This window comes from Numida meleagris, chromosome 1 (genome assembly GCF_002078875.1).
Source record: "Numida meleagris isolate 19003 breed g44 Domestic line chromosome 1, NumMel1.0, whole genome shotgun sequence".
Lineage (NCBI taxonomy): Eukaryota > Metazoa > Chordata > Aves > Galliformes > Numididae > Numida > Numida meleagris.
Window position 1 is genome coordinate 66,818,381 of NC_034409.1, and position 17,608 is coordinate 66,835,988.

The following is a 17,608-nucleotide window of genomic DNA, read 5'->3' on the forward strand; positions in this document are numbered from 1 at the left end:
ATCACATCTTGCACTCTACTCAAATTTATTCTGAAGGTTTGTGGTTTTTTTTTCTCTAATTATAATGAATCTTTGCAGTATTGCAGTGAGCCAAAGACTCTACTGCCAGTAAAACACCCAGTTCTTCATGGTTCTGGAAAGAGAAGGCAACAGAAACTTAGTTCTCATGTTTCTCTTTCACTGAGGGATTTTGGCCAAGCTTCTGTACTTTCAAGAGTTTATGGCCTTGGGCTGGCAGTGTGACTGCTATCAGAATATAGACAACAATGCAACAGGCTTACATGCCCTTATCTGGCACGTGTCACAAGGCACATGGGAATCTAACTTGATGATATACTGCACAGTGCATAGTTCTACTTCTGTATACCACCTTGAATCATTTTTACTTGAGTAGTTGCCTGTTCATTATGGAACTTCCAGAACATAGTTGTGCTTTCTGTTCTGATCCATACACTTTTCGTGTCCACCTTGCTTCCTCCTACCACCTGGTATGGCATTCTCTCTTTCTTTTCACTGCAGATGAGAGAGCCTTCTCCTCTAGTTCCAGCTTTATAAGAACATTATTACTGTATCACTTTTTATGTGATAGCAGTGGTCCTCTGAAAACCTTTTTCTCCCTTGTTCATTTCTTTCCTCTGCCTGTATTCATTATTTAATATAGTCATTTTTATTATTTAATCAATTTAAAGTCTTTTAGTAAGTAGTTCATATGAAGATATTGCATAGTAAAAGAAAGTATCGTGCTGTTTACTTGGACAGAATATCAATAAACTATGGTTGGTTTTTGATATGCAGCATACTTTCAGTGGAAATACACCAAAACTGAAATGCATTGTGAAACATTGGTTTCTTGACCATCAGGTTTGCAAGGAATATCTGTAATTATCAGCTCCGGCTCCTAGATGTGCCAGATTCTTCTGCTACACTAAATACAATCATGTTTTACATCCCCTTTTCTCACTGTCAGATGTTTGTGTCCATAGTTAGGATGTTACCCACTGCAGTGACATTTTGAAGTATTTATTTTCTGTCCTTTTAATGGCTGAGTGTAAAGCTCCGTTGTGTTTTTTGCCTTGTCTGTTTAGGTACATCTTTTTATGTTATACAAATTAAGTTGGATTAGGCTGTGCCAAGGTCAGCCTTCTTTCTCTGAGTTTTCTTGCCGTTGCTAAAACTTCTGTAGTATCACCAGAAATAGTGATGGTTGGAATGGTAATGAAAATGTGGTTGCAGGCAGTTGCTAGTGTTTTGTGTTATATCATCCAGTCATGTTTTTTTTTTCTTTCATGGTGCTAACTACTTCCTCTTGTCTTGAGTATATCAGTGAAATATTTCTTTCTTCCCCGCTATCATCTTGGAATAAGTGGGTTTGTTAATTTTCTTTAGAGATGCACAGCTATAGAAGAGCCTGTGGAAAAACTGAAACTACGAATTTCAGCAAGGAGTTGCTCAAGTGTGGGCATCTAACATAGGTAGGGTATCTGCAGAGGCATGTACAGGAACCTACCTGTGGGAAGACTGACAAACTATGATGTTATTGAAACAACAACATTCCAAAGTGTTCCAAGACAATTAAATGGAGGAAAAAACCCTTTTCAGTAAAAAAGAATCCTGTATATTTTTGTGTAGCAAAATAGTGGATAGCTTGGCCAGCCTCATTTGCAGATTCACTTTAATACTGTTAAGTTCTTTATTTCTTTTTCTAGTCCATGTAGAGCTGTGTGACTAAATAACACATTTTTGCCCTTTGCGAAGGAGAAGTAGACTCAGTTAATCCTGTGAGTTTATCATCACTAGATAAAACAATAGACATAACTGAATGGAGATTGTGCCCATTTTAACTAAAGATAATGTTTGCCAGAGCACCGTAAGCAATACTGTAATTATGTATGGAAATAGTTTGCTTCAACATCCTTTTTTATGCTTTTAAATTGAGTCCACACCAAAGAAAAAAAAGGCTATAAAGATTAACTTTTTGTAGATTGTACAAGCAAATTATATAGATTGTCCAAAACATAGACCAATAAAATCTAACATCAGACTGTTATTATCTTTATTTATATTGTGTCCAGAGCATGATTTATTTTTATAGAGACAGAAGAAAGAAACATTCCTGCCCCAGAATGCTTAGCTTATGACCCTGTTCCTGCAAAATAATCTGGTTGATTGGAACCTAATGCTGATGGTAGCAAGAGGGAGGGAAGGAGAGGTCACCGCCTGTAACTCCTTCACATAGCTTTTTGTAGGATTGGAGTTTGATGACAGAAAATAAGAAATATTACAGCAAAAGGTAAAATCCTTCTGACATCTTGAGTCTGAATTACTCTGATAGATTGTGTGTCTATCTATACACTAAGTCATATCAAAAGTGGAGGCTTACATTGCTTGTTAATGTTGCTAGCCAGTAGTAATACAAAATATCTGTGCTTCAGGCCTTCTGTGTTGATTTTCAGATTGAATTTTGAATTTACAGTGTGAGTTTCATCTCTGAAACCATAAGTTAAGCTTCCTTCTTTCTATGATTCTTTTCATTTTACACTGCTTATGTCATAATCAGGAAAGCTGCTCAGGTTTGGATCCTTCTGTGTTCAAAGACAATAACATTCTCTGAGATTAGCATCTGGCTTTGTAAAATCTTTGGGTGTCCAAAAAAACAACCAGATAAAAACGTATAGCTCAGTGGATATAAGACTTGTTTGGAGAGAGTGTTATTTTCCTGTAACATTTTCAGGCCCTTCCCTTCCCTTCCCTTCCCTTCCATCTGTCAGCAGTCTTAATAGTAAATTTCTGTTCATTAAGGTCTCTTGGAACAGTGAAAAAACATTTCTCCTTTTTCTTATGTGAGAAGGAAGTTAGCATTAAGATGGTCACTAACAATGCAATGCTGTGTCAATCACAGCATCACTTTTTGGGTGTAGGAGTTGACGATGAGGACCGATTTCACTAAATGCTTACAAAGGGTATTCCTAGAGGTAAGATAGCAACTTTAGGCTTAACTTTATGGTTAATTGAAGTAAACACGAAATAGCAAAGTATGTTTCATTTTACTCTAGCAGAGTTTCTAAGTAGGTCAGAGAAATCACAGCCTGAGAGTGCCTATTTTTCCTCATAGGTTGCAGCTGGAGCTTAGAGTGATAAGCTCAGCTGTTGATACCTATAGTTGAGACATCTGTAGTTAGATAGCTTCAACCAGAAAAGGCTTGAGTGAGAAGTAATTGCCTGGCAAGAGAACTAACTTCTTTGTAAATAAGTGTTTGTTATACAAAGCTTACTTCTTCTGGGAATATCAAACATTCTGCATCTCAGAGCTCAAAGCCCTCATCTCTTTTGAGTTTATGTCCTGAGTCAGAGTACAATTCCATGGTATACTCTTTAACTGTATGAATTTAAAATTTACAAATACTTTTTTTATTCTTAAGTTTATATTTTCTTGACACAGACAGCAATGCAAGTAGAGAGGGAAGGAGAGCAGATTGATCATTCACAGTAGTTTTTAATCTTTTTTAAACCAATTTGATAAATTCTGTTGGGAAACAGTTTTCAGGATTTTATACATCTACAAACAGAACTGAAAACAGAGTGATTCAATCCTGCAAAGAATACTTCTGTGGTAGATGATGTACTTTTCCTGTTTGCTTGTGGCCAGTGTAAACTTAGCTTTTGGACAGAGAGTATAGCTTCAGTTTTGAAGTTGTCAACATGAGTATTGGGTAATATATTGACACAGAGCCACAGTGAATTTGCTGGTTTTCCATGTGGATAAACTAATTTGACCGAAATCTCACTTTATAATTAGGGCCTGTATCTTTATTTTGTTATGCAAAATACCACAAACAGTTGTTGGTCTCCACACTTGTAATTTTATAAATATTATCAAAAATTGTATATTTTTTTTTTAACTGGCTAAAATTAGACTGTATTCCCAGTTTCTCAGTTGTTGTCTTTGTTGTTAGCAGTTCAATTCTCTTGTCTGTACACAGTAGTACAATCGAAATTAAACTTGTCCTTCAGCCATTGGTCTGTTAGTGTTTCCAAACTCAAGGAGAATTGTGACTGCTGTAGATTTGAGATTGGTGTTCATCTCACCGCAGTTTAGGCACACAAACGTTAGGTGTTTGGGCTCTTTTCACAGTTCGTGGAAAAAGATAACCACCCTCCTAGAACAACCTTTCCAATCTTTAAATAAGCATCTAAGACAAGAAAGATGAGTTGCCCTCTGAAAGTACTTGTCCATTGACTATAGAGGGAGCCTTGATGACTAGTTTAGACTAGATGTCTAATTTGGGACTAAAATTAGGTGATAGTAATTCCATTCACAGTACATGGTAGATTTAAAGGAATAACACACGGTACTGTGTAAATATTCTTTCGTATTTTTGTAGAAGTAACTGTGTTCAAGCTCACCTTGTATTTCTTTTTTTTGTGAATTGTCTAGCAAACTTCTTTTTTTAACCAGGGCTGATGGTATTTAGTGGGATTTTAAGAGGAAGATATACCCTACAAACAAACCGTTAGATGTATATCCAGTCGGCAATGTTAAGTTCAAATAATAAATTTTACATTTATATGTACAGTTTGAAACATATTGGTTAGAGAACCAAAGAAATCCAGTGTGCCTTTAAAAGGCTATTTTGAAAAGATTTTCTCAATATTGAAAAATGACATGGATTCCAGTGGTTTTCCCTATTTTGAAATTAGTAAATTAGTAAATTACTTCTCAGTTGCTATTAGAAATTGATGTGATTAATAAGGCATGTGTCATTCTTACTGTAAACTGCAATGCGTGTCAAATTTTATTTTTAAATTTAATTCACAAAAGAGAACAGTGTATCTAACCTGTTGTGTTTGAAAGACTTGATTTAGCCTGGATCAGCCATTTGTATAGCAGTGCTGGAAGTCCAAATGCCCTGCAAAGGCTTACTTGATAGACCTAGCAACATAGTAGTTAAGAAACTGTAGTTAAGTCTCAGCCTTATTTTGCAGAAATCTGTCTGCTTGACTTAATTCTATTTGTGTTGTCTTATGTGTTTAATCCAGAAAGTGGATATGAATACATGTGTGCGGTTTCCCATTTTGGCACCGAATTTGGTATATTGTGTGCTGCAACTCGTATCATGCCTGCAGGCCACGGGAAAACGACGCAAATTAAATGCGAAATAGAGTGGAGACGTAACTTAAAACTTGCATCTTCTAGAGATGCAGTATGGCATATGAGAGTTGCAGCATATTGTAAAAAATCCCTTCTATTTCCCCAACAAGCATGCGGTGTTTTCAGCTGTGCGGGGTGCTGGGGGTGCGGGCGGACATGTAGGTGCCCGATGGCCGTGGCTGGGCTCTGTCCAAGGCAGCACCTGACCATGCTACACACGCTCCGTCATCTTGTCGTCTCCTTCCTGCCGAGCCACACAGGTCGGCGTTCTCCTCTGCCCTCCTCCGTCAGACTGTAATCATATTTATTTTACACAGGCACGCGGGTTCCCTCTTCCCTTTTACATATGTTGTTTTGCTTCATGCAGAGAAAACTCCAGAGCCTGACAGGGCTTTTTTTTTTCTTTCTTTCTTTTTTTTTTTTTTTTTTTAAGCACTCCAAATTCTATCCAGCTTTAAACTCTTATGTTTATAACCCTGAATATCTCTAAAATGTCTTTACCTAAAACACTTTATGGTTTTATTACCAGGTTTATGCCAGTAATAATATTCACATCAGCTTTCTTAGGGATAATCTTTAAGCAGAACCTAGCAAGAAAGGCTTTGAAAACTATCATTCCCAGGAACGCAAATCTCGGAACATGAAACATCGGTTTAATCGCCCTCTCTGACAACTTAACACGACAGATTGAAAAATACAAGCCGATATGGAAGTGGGATCAATGGATTATCAAAGTCCTAAACATCTCCTCCTGGGGGAGGGGGTGCCGGGCCCGCCGGGCGAGGTTGGTGCAGCTTACGGGCCTGACTGGCAGCGGAGCGGGGAGGCAGATTTACATGCGGCAACTCAGGGGGCTTTGTCACGGCAATTGTATAAAGTGATATACAGTGCAAATCGACTCGAGCATGTCCCTGGATAGCAGGCGGTTTACAGCCTCTTCGAGCAGAGATTACTGCTTTATCTTGTCATACTAAATTAACGTGGCAGCACACTGTTAAACAGTGGTGACCTCTTCATCTGTGGAAATTGCTGCCTAGAGGAGAGATGGTATTTAAGACTCTCTCCCTCTGCCTCTCCTCCCCACTTTCTCCCCCTCCCTCCCTCTCTTCCTTTTTCCCTCCCTTTATCTTGTCTTTTTTTTTTTTTTTTCCCTGTAGGGCCCTCAGGCGTTTTTGGGTTAGGTTGTAACATTAAAGACAAAAAGAAAGAAAGAAGGGGGGAAGGGAAAGGCTTTTAACATCAAGGTGACAACAGCTATGTGTTAATTGGGCCTTTGTTGTTTGATTAATAGCCACTTTGGTGTAGGATATGAAGACGGTTGTTTGGACAACTTTCTAAAAATGACATGTCCTTTCAGTAAACTGGGATTAAGCAGTGTTCTCTGGTCTGCACATTTTAACTCCTTATTGTTATTGCACTCAGCCCTACACGTGCAGTTATTTAGGAACAAGCTGGCTCTTCCAGCACCTTCCTCACCTGGTGCACCCAGAGGTGGCTCGCCAGGGGTAGCTGTCCAGGTACCTGCCCTCCCGCCTGAGGGTTGATGTGATGAGGATAGCTCTGAAATGTAGTTAGGCTCCTGTTTCAGACTGTGTCAGAGGACTTTTAGAATTAAACAATTCTCCTAGAAATACTGCTAAGCAAGAAAAGGGCCGCAGGCCTTTCATTGGGCTGGCAGTGTGATACAGAAAAGCAGGAGGAGTAAATCTCATGTCCTTTTCAGTAAACAGAGGCGATGAAGAAGAAAGTATCATCTCCTCCTTTGATCGGGTTTTCTGTTCCTAACTTCTCTCTTTACTGTGCAGTGATTCATTATGGGTCCAATCCAAAGCTCTTAGAAGTCAATATAAAGACTGCTTTGTCTATTAAAGGGTTTGGATCGAGGCCCCCATGACCTTAGGCAAATTGTTGCCAATCAGCATTACACAAGGACTGCTCCAAAAGTAATGTCTCCTATTTTATTCTGTTGGCCCACAGCACCACAGGCGGCTGTTGGTGGTATGGCAGTAGAGGTTGAACATTCTCACCAATATTCCACTAAATTTTGTTACCATGTGACGGATGGCAGCAGAGAGGCAGTCTGACAAAATGGCGTCTGACATGGAAGTATATATGAAGAAAAAGTGTGTCATTTAATTCCTCCATGCAGAAAAAAATGGCACTCACTGACATTCATTGACGCTTGCTGAATGTTGATGGAGACTAAACCGTGCATGTGTGAGCACGGTGAGGTGGTGGATGGTACAGTTCAGCATGGCAACAGGGCTGTGAAAGACAAGCCAAATTCCAGACAGCCATGCAGATTTTTTACAAGCACAGCATACTGGCTCTTGTTCATCACTGGCGAAGATGCATAGCTAATGATAGTGAATGTATTGCAAGAGAGTGTGTTGTAGCTGAGAATTTGCTCTATCAAATAGTGTTATTGTGCTCTTTGTACCTGTTGTAGTTTCCATGGAAATAAATAGGAGGCATTACTTTCAGAGCTGCATAAAGTGTTTGGAAATTTGCAGGCTAATTTCTGCTGTAATTTTTATAAGCAGCTGGGAGGCCAGGTAAAGTTAGGTTGTCAGTGTTACACTGGAGGTAGTCATATATACTGAAAATTGTAGTGTTATGGCTGCATCTTTGAGGTAAGGACTCCTTCTCTATCTCTTCCTTTGCTTGATCTTCTAGTATTTGGTGCATTCTGTTCCCCTGTTGTTGAGGTTCTAGGTGATAAGAGAAGATGCTTTTACTTCAAAAACTCAGCGCTGATTCTGGGCTGCCATAGGACTTCCATTGCTTCAGTCCGCTGAAGAAGGTTGTGTAAGTGTAATGATCTGAGATGGAAAAGGGCTTTAAGATCATCTAGCTTGGATTTTTACTTGCTGTAGACAGTTGTTTCTTACTGCGAATTTCTTGAGCTGCCACCTACACAGATTCATGCAAAATTCTGTGCATTTTGTATTGTACATTTTGTATGTAACATTTTCAGAGGCAAGCTTTTATTCACTTCACGGAGATGCCAGAGGAACTTATTTTGCAGCAGAATATTTGCCATTTGAGATGCAGTTTATCTGTGAGCACTGATGTTATCATTGTTTTCTTTGGATGAATTTTGAAGGCCGTTGAGCTAAGCACTTGTAATAGAGATACGTTACAGACTGACTTCCTGATTTATTATTTTTAGAAATCGATGCATTTGGTAATTTATGTACAGCTTACAGAGGCCACGTAAGTGGCTCATCAATCAATCAACAGCCAGCAAAAATGAAAGCTAATGAGCTCATTTCAGTAGCAAGTTGCTCATTAGCAGGTGGGCTCACTGATCTTTCAGGTTTTCCAGTTCAAAGTCACATGTTCTTGGAAGGATCAGCTTCCTTGAAAAGAACGAAACAGGAAGAGAAGGCATGGCAAGCTTTTGAATGTTCTCTCACTGTTTTGGCATATACATTTATGGTAAATGCCTGATATTGGGCTAGAGAGGCAGCCACCTAACCATCTACAGGGCTAAATCATTACTGTGATACCAACAACTTCCACCAGCTGAAAGCTGAATTTACTGGTGCATTTACAGGATGTGTGGGAAGAAGAATATGGAGACCTCTTCTCTGCTTTTGCGTAGGAACCTTTACATTCTCAGCACAACACTATTCCCAGCACTATTTTCAGCCCAGGTTTTCTCCAGCTCAGTATCCAATGTGGGATGCTAGAAACTGCCTCACTGTGCAGAGCTAGACAGTATGCACTACCCCATTTGCAGTCCACCCAGTGGCCATTCTGGTCAGATAACACCAGGCCTACGTCCTTCCCTCTCGTAACCAAATTTATTTGATTCCTTTTTTGAAACATTTTAGTCATTCCAGTGTGGGTTTTGGAGGGTACACACAAAAGAGAGCTTATTTGGCCCAGTTATTATCCTTACTGGTGCGATACCAAGAGATGGTTAGACTTGGGAATTGACCTTCCCCTTGTATGTACTCTAAGGGGAAATGTTAAGCAGTACTGTGGATCTGTGTGCTAGGACTCTTAAACCTGTTTGAGAGCAGGAAACTGTTTTTAGCTTTGTGCAGTAACATTGTTATGTTGGTGTGCAGCCTTACCAGTACTTCTTTTCTTTATAGTAAAAAAAAATTAATTATTAATCTTTTTGAAAAGCAAAAACACTAGTTTAGTTACCAAACTTTTGATAGATGATGCAATATTTTTTTAATTTTTTATCTTACCTTTACATATTAAAAAACCTTATATAATAATGTTTAAATATAAATGTATGTATATATTAACTATCTCCTGTAGAAATGAGAAATATTCTGCTCTTGAGAGAGAAAAAAAATGATTCTTGACGGGGGGTTGCCTGCGTCCCAGAAGTATCCTGCAAAAAGACTCTTGAAATATGTTTTTAAAATACATATTTTCAGGGCAGATTTTTCCAAATCTCAGGAATAGATTTTCAACTGCCTGATTTGGCTTTAAATGAGTTGGCTGAATCAGTTTCTTTTTCTTTTAAGTGAGTCTTTAAAGCTTTGATGAATTTGGCTCATTGTTTAGCACTTATCTCATGAGTAAAGCTTGAGAGGTTTGGCTTGAAACTTACCAAATCACATCTCTGGAAAATGGCCCAAGCCTATTGATTTATTTAAAAAAAAATAAAAATAGAATCCAAAGCAAAACATGACCAAAAAAAAACCTGATCCAGCTTAGTGAATAAGTCCCTTACAGATCTATATAGCCCCTGTTGAGTCAATCTGTTTTTCAACATATATGAGCCCTACATTTTATAGAATTGCAGGGCTGAGAAGGGACTGCAAGAAGTCATCCAATCTCACCTTCAATCCAGGAATCAGCTGCACTAACATCATTTCTACCAGGTAGTTGTCTGTTTTCCTTAAGTTACTCGGTGTAGGAGAGTTACTACTATCTGTCCAGGGTTTTACCATCTTTACCATTCAGAGGTTATTTCTGATGTGTAACTCAAATATTTTCCGCTTCAGTTTTAGCTCATTAATTCTTGTTCGTGTCATTGTGGCAAGAATAAATGTGTTCCTCTTTGTAGCAAATATTTTGTGTTTGAAGACTGAAATCACATCCCCTCTTCTGAAGCTTTTCTTTTGGTATGTAGAAGTCATCTCCACTATATTTTTCTTCAAAACTTCTGCTATTTTGTTGCTTCTATGGCACTAGTGGTAGCAGAAACCCTAAGAACAGATAATTTTACATTAATGGCAATGACATCTGTCTGCAGCAGGTGCATCTGAGATGCTACTGGAAAAGTCCAGTACAAATTCCAAGTAAAAACAGACTCAAGATGGCTCAGTCACTGCTTAATAAATGGTGCTGACTAGTCTTGTTCAATTAACTTGCAGTTAAATCCTCTCTGGTACTGCCCTGTCTCCAGTAACCACTCAGCTGTGGTTACATTTTGTAATGGAAGGAAGGCTTTGTGCGTCACTCTCTTTTGCTTAGTTCACTGGCAGAAGCCATGTTCTAGGGCTTCTCAGCTTTGCAGAGCTATGACTGCATAGCTGCAGAATAGCAAAAAGGATTATAGAGCCTCTTGCATATCAAAAGAACTGCCAGTGAAGGCTGACTGCTGGAGCTTTTCGTACAGGGAGGAACAGGGACTGTTGATTCTCAAGTCCTAGAGTGAGTTTCCAAGACAAGGAATCAGCAGGGAGGAAATCTTTTAAATTTAAGACATTTGATCTGTAAGTCAATGGGGAAAAAATAAACATCAGACCTCATGATATCAATTATCTGAGTCACATTTAAAAAGTACTTACTGCTCTGAACATAATTGTTTTCATATGAACAAGATAAAGTGTGCAACAGATTTAAAAATCAAAATCCATTTCCTTTTATGATCTTTAAGAAATTCAGTGTTTGTACAAGCTGAAATAAGGAGGTAACAGTTATAATGAGGGTTGTGCTTTTCTATATTTTATGGATTTAATAAATCCCCTACTAAATGGAATTATCAAGTCAATCTTCCCACTTTATTAGAAGACGCTTAGTAGAAATTGACTTTAATATCAGTCAGCAGTTCTCTTTTCACTGTGTTTTGGGCTACTTGCTAGAGGGAAAGCCACGTTCCCCTTCAGGCAATTTCTTCTGCCATATCTCTCTATTTTTACATTTTGAGATTTTGTCTTGTGACATATGCGTTTGAGCCATCTTGAAATAATAGCTGTTTATGCTCATGGAACTTGTTATGTTTTACAAAGCTGTGAAATAAGTACTGAACTAAAGGAAGAGCACAACTAGGAAGATAGTTTGTTTGATGCCCACCCACCACAGCTTTTCTGGAGATCTGCTATGGTAACTACAACTGGAGTGGTGAATAGTTGGTCAGTGCTTCCCATCTGCACTTGAGAGAGGCTGGAGATAAGTCTGGGTTGCTGTGGAAAAACGGAGTATGCTTAACTGCCAAAGGAAAACAAGCATATGAGACAAGATGGCAGATGGATGAAATTTCCAGTTGATCACAAATGAATCTTCATGCAGGGCATATTTACTAGAGGCATGAGTAAGCAGGACTTGGTTGTGTAATGTGTGCACATCTTGTGATGTGCTGCTAAGCCCCTTCCACCTCTGCAGTAGCTAAATCAGACTTTCAGACATGTATTCCCCACTTCTCCCCCCACGGTAGGATAACAGTTGAACACCTGAACTTGAAACAAATGGAGTATATTTCATGGAAAATAGTCAAATCACTGGTTGTGCTTTGCCTGTTCTTTTTATTTTTCCTCCTGACTGTTTTTGGTGATGGAATTTGGGCAAACTCCCTTTTTTTTTGGAAGTGTGGAGAGCTATTGCGAAGAGTCAAAGTAATTGATGGCAGATGACAGCTGCTGATAAACAGCTCAACCTCATGCCTCAGTCAGATAAAATTTCACAACATAAGGATATAGAAGTTTTTCAGAATTAACAAAATTTGAAGACCACATGGATATAAACCAGTTAAGGTCTGTAGTAAAACAAGTCAAATTTATGTGATGATAGGAATTTTATAGTCAACTCACCAAACAGGAATATCTTGAACAGTTACAGTCATCAAGCTGAAGCAGAAAGCACAAAATAGTACGTATGACCGTGTGTGTCAGAACTCTTCTGAATTTCTGTATGTGTTTCTGAGGGAAGACTTTGAAGCTGCCTATAAATAGAAGATATTAGCATATATTATTTTCAGGAAAGAAGATGAAAATTAAGAAAAAGGCAAAAAAACTCTGACATTTTGTCAAAACCAACTTGAATTAAGGGACAGTCCTTTAAAATGAATAGCTGTGTTAGAAAACTTGACTTGAAGACTTGCCCCAGGAATTGTAGGAAATAGCTCTTCCTCACTGGCAAAAGATCAGTTTGTGGTCTTACAGTTTCATTTTGCACTACCAGAATTATCAGTTCTCTGTCGGGTACTCTTTTGAACTGTTTTGATAAATAATTGTACTTGTGAAGGTTAATGGAGTGTCAGTCCCTTATTTACTCTCAAGTCAAATGTGGTGCATGCTAGTCAGAAGTGTAGCTCATGCTTCGTGACCGGTTGACCTTAACGCTGTAAAGTGTGGTTATAGTCAGATAAATGACTGTAAAAATGACATTAAAGGGTCCCATGTTTTCTGTCTTGGTGTGGCTTTAGAGGTCAAATTTAGTTGCATAAAAATATGATATTTTTATTAATTGCATATAATACTAACTTAACCTGGGGTTTAAAAATAAAGCAGTGTCCTTTTTGCCTCACGTCATCCTTAGTAATAAACATTTTGCAAATTGTACTTATCTGACTATTTTGTTGATGATATGTCTGCAGAGCAGAGACTAGTTCCTTCTTTCGTAGCTGCATTGACTCTTTTTAGTGCTAATGGCAGCAAAAAAAAATTAGTCAATAAGGCAAGCAGATAGATATGACTCAGAAAATACATGGAGAGCGAATACGTTGAATAACGATGACATTTAAAAGCTACTGTTCTGCTTATCCCCATATATTGTTGGAAGTTCACGTGTTACTGAAGCAGAACATGTTTCCATGTAAAATTCTACTAATCTGTGCCAATCTAAAATTAATGCAACCCTTGCAGTCACAAGGATGGCTAGGAGTTTACAAAGATGTTAGCTGCTGTGTGTTTTCCAGTTTATTTTCATGGGTATCTTACTGTGCTACTGTAAGAGAGTGCTTCTTTCCATCAGTGCTTAAGCAAAAGATGAAAAACCTAACCGAAATTACTGTTTCTTTTGAGAAATTCTCACAGTTAATTCTAGTACATTAGTCACATTTTATAAAGCTTACACCATGCAGAAGCTGACCTCTGGTACTAAGCCTAAGTCTGGTAGTTTCAAGGAAGACAGTTCTGCTTGTCACTGAAGTGAATAATAGCCATGATGAAAGATTAATAAACTTGTACACAAAGACTTAAACCAAAATGTGTTCTGGAAGTGAGACTTCTTGGCTGCTTAGTCTTCTGAGCAAGTCAACCCATGATCACTGAAAATAATCTGTGGAGTTAAATGCAATTTGATGATGAAGATCTTATGAAACTCTTGCTAACCAGTCAATATTCTAGCCAGCTTCTTTAGATAATTATGTGCTGAAATCAGGAGAATCAGGCTGATGATTAATGTTTTAGTAGAATAATGTTTACCAAAGGATGTTGTTTATACAATTCTCAGGAATTCTCATTTAGTCACTGAATTTCTAAAAGGTATAACTGCATCCCCAGTTCTGTTCCATGGGACATCCTAATCCCAGTTTTTCTCCTTTGAAGGTGATATTTTGATTGATTAGGGTGCCTGTGATTTCCATATCCTTTAATCTTTTCACACAATCAACAGCTTATGTGATAACATTATCTTGATTTGTATGGGCCTGAGGTGAGTTTGAACCTCCACTGTAGGGATTTCTGTATTTTTATAATCTGATTCCTAAGTAAAATGGGAAAACATGGTGTCATGATAAAGTTGTATAAAATGGAGTTGAAAGATGAGACAACTGGGAGAGTACCAAAGTTTTTAATTTTGCTTTAATATAAAGCCTGGATGGAAGGAAGAAAGTACCTTGCATTTTTAAGAATGACATAAACATGCATACCAATTAACACATGATATTGATGAAAGAAACAAAGCTTTCATATCACAGCCAGTACTAATATTAATAGCTGTGAGCATGCCTATGATGTAGTATATGAACTACTCAAGAAAGCAGCCCATGACCAGGTATAACTCCTGTTGCAGCGTAGTGTCATCATAACATCTCTCTACTACACCCTTCAAAAGTGCCTTTGAACCTCAAGCTGCAAGACAGTATGCGGTATTTGAATAACAGAAATGTAAAACCAAAACATACTGAGATGAGCTTTATTAAAAATACTTAAGTGCAACTTGTAGAAATGTTAAAGATACTGTAAGAAAGATTGGATTTCTTTCAGATGGACTAGTCTTGTTAGAAAGTACCTTCTGCTTGCTTGTACCCTGTAGAGTACAAATGAACTCTCAGCAGTTTTTCCTTACACTAGAAGTTGCATGGGATTTTCACTACTGCTTCATGTAATTAAATTTATTTAGGGAAAGTATTTTTCAAATGTGTAGTCTCCACATGTGTGTACATCTGAAGATTTAAAAAACCTAAATCAAGAATTTTTATATAACTTCTATGTGATGTCTAAATTTGTATACTGAATAGTAGAAACACATAGACCAGAAAAGAAGGGAAGAAGAAAAACAAGTAAACTCTCTAAAATGTACTTAAAATGTTGTATATATATGTAAAATTACATATGTTTGAGGGCTGCTCTAAAAGTAACACCTCTGGTTTTATTATGTTGGCCCACAACCTCAGGCAGATGTTGGTGGAGCAGCAGTAGAGGTTGAACCTTCTGCCAGTATTTGGTTACATGTTGTTGCCATGTGACAGATGGTGGTAGAGGGGCAGTCTGACAAAATGGTGTCTGACACGGAAGTGTGTATGAAGCAAAGGTGTGGAATTAAAGTCCTCCGTGAGGCACAAAGTGCACCCACTCACATTCATCGACACTGGCTCTTTCCCATTGCTGGCAAAAAAATGCATAGCTAATGGTGGTGTCTATGTTGCAAAGGAGTGTTTTGTAGCTGAGAATTTGCTCTATAAAGCAGTGTTATTGTGCTCTTTATAGCTTTTGTAGTTTCCATGTAAATAAATAGGAGGCATTACTTTTGGAGTGACCTACATATGTTTTAAAAGAAGAAGTGTGACTCTTACAACCAAACACTTCATCTTTGTGTTCACCCCCTCTCTGTGCTTAAGATCTCTTAGATGCTCAGTAGGAGCTTTTAAATTATTTTTCCCTGTTTGATATTGCTAATTATAATGAATGGATTGCAGAGAACATTTTGTTGTAAACTTTCTGTTCCTCAGCCCACCATGCTGGTAGGCACAGTGACACCTGGCTGGGTTGTGTCCTGAGACTCATTCTTGACATATTTAAGGGGGGAAAAAAAAAAGATTTTGTAAAATCATGTTCTATTAGTCAACCAATACTTCGTCCTTACAAAGTAGGCGCACATTCTTTCCAGTCAAAGTGGAGAAAGTTCAGTCTTTCTTGTTTGGATTGGGCAGTTCTATGAGTTTTCCAGCATCACTTCACGATGACTGAAAACTACAGGGAATACTCAGAAATCAGTGATTCAAAGAAGAGCTTAGAGAAGAAGGGCTTATTCCAGCAAAAAGTTACTCATTCTCTGCTAATGGTGGGTTGCTAACTATGACTGCAGAGGACTAGATGTTCTTTGGGTTGTTTTGCTTGTTTGTGAACTTTGTATGTAACAGTGGACAAGACTGATTGGTAAAGGAAATGTATAGTGAACCTAATAAACTACAGGGATATGATTTCATAATTGAAAAAGTGAGAGACGATGAGAACGAACTACTTTAAAGCTAATAAAGCTTATTTGTATTACTCAGATTAATTTAGGTAAGTGATGAGAAAGGGGAGGAAAATTAGCTTTTCTGTTCAGTTTGGTTACCATATAATTCTTAATCAGGAGTGTCACAGCGTCTCTTGGTATCATCTTATCATAAGGGTCTTTTCATAGTGGGCAGCGTAGGCTACTGACTGCAGTTTAAAGGAACAGAAGAAAGAATAACTGATTCCCAGAGAGAGAGGAACTGTGAATCCATCATAGGGTAGAGTTTATCCGTTCTTCTGCATCAATCAACCACAGTCTAATCCAGCTCCTGGGGTGGGAGTTCCTATGTGCATTCTGAGCCTTGTTTAAACTGTGTTTGAATGAGCTTTAGAATGAGTCTTAAATGATGAAATGACATCACACTGTTCCCCTGCACAGGACGTAATATTGACATTTGAGGTGTACTGAGACCCAGAAGAGTGAACAGAGAACTGGTATGCAGGAACCTTTGGATGCTGAATGTGCTCTGCCTTTAGCTTGTTTTGGAACCTGGCAAGTCAGTTCACGTCATTTCCAAATTTGCCCTGTATGTAATACCACAAAGAAACATTATGGAGATTAATAGTTTTTGGAGTAGCTGTAACACATGCTACTATGTATCAATGCAATGTGAATTGACTTCTGTTGTTAATTTTTATTAATTATTCCGATATTTGTGGCATTCTTTGTTCAAACACTGTCTTCTCTTGGAAGTGCATAAGATTCAAATAAGATTGGTTTCTCCTCTGCAAACATCTTCTGTGGAAAAGACTTTCTGTGAAGATATTTGTTATGTCTTATCAGCACAGAATTCTTCCTTCCTTCCTTCCTTCCTTCCTTCCTTCCTTCCTTCCTTCCTTCCTTCCTTCCTTCCTCCCTCCCTCCCTCCCTCCCTCCCTCTTTCCCTTTTCCCTTTTCCCTTTTCCCTTTTCCCTTTCCTTTCCTTTTTCTTTCTTCCTTTCTTTCTCCCTTCCTCCCTTCCTTTCTCTTTCTTTCTCTCTTTCTCTCTTTCTCTCTTTCTTTCTGTTTCTCATGCAGTCTTCCTTCCAAATCTGAGAAGACTATTTTGGCTTATATCAGAATTCCAAATTCTGTTTCAGTGAAATCGTGGAATGGTCCTTGATAGAAAGAGAATCAAGTTATAAAGAACATAAAGAGAAGAGCAAGTGAAATAAATGCAGGAGAGAAAATAGGTCCTTTAAGAATCATTGAAGAGGATGAAAATGGTTATTCCCTGGAAAAGTCCATAAATTATTGTTTTTGTAGACTTTACTTAATAAGAATTGTAAGAGACTGAGCAGAAAACAGAAGTAATAGGTCTAGAAAAAGCAGGTAAGACTGTGGTGACCTTGTATAAAAGCAGATCCATGAGTAATCTGCTTGGCATTTCAAAAAATAAATGAGCAAGACATACGTATTTCTGAACCAATAGAATTAATTTTGAAAATTTATATTCTACATGTGGTGTCTTATGCTGCAGTTAACTCCAGTGGAGGCAGTGGGACTACTTCTCAAGTAGCTATTTGATTTTGATAGTTGTTTCTGGTCCTTCTAGAATATGAC

General features: G+C 38.1%; 1 protein-coding gene across 12 annotated transcripts in view; it reads left to right on the plus strand.

Annotated features, from left to right (window-relative positions):
- SOX5 (SRY-box 5) overlaps positions 1-17,608 on the plus strand; it is a 459,770-nt gene that overhangs the window by 209,244 nt on the left and 232,918 nt on the right. The gene's annotated exons all lie outside the window — the stretch shown is intronic.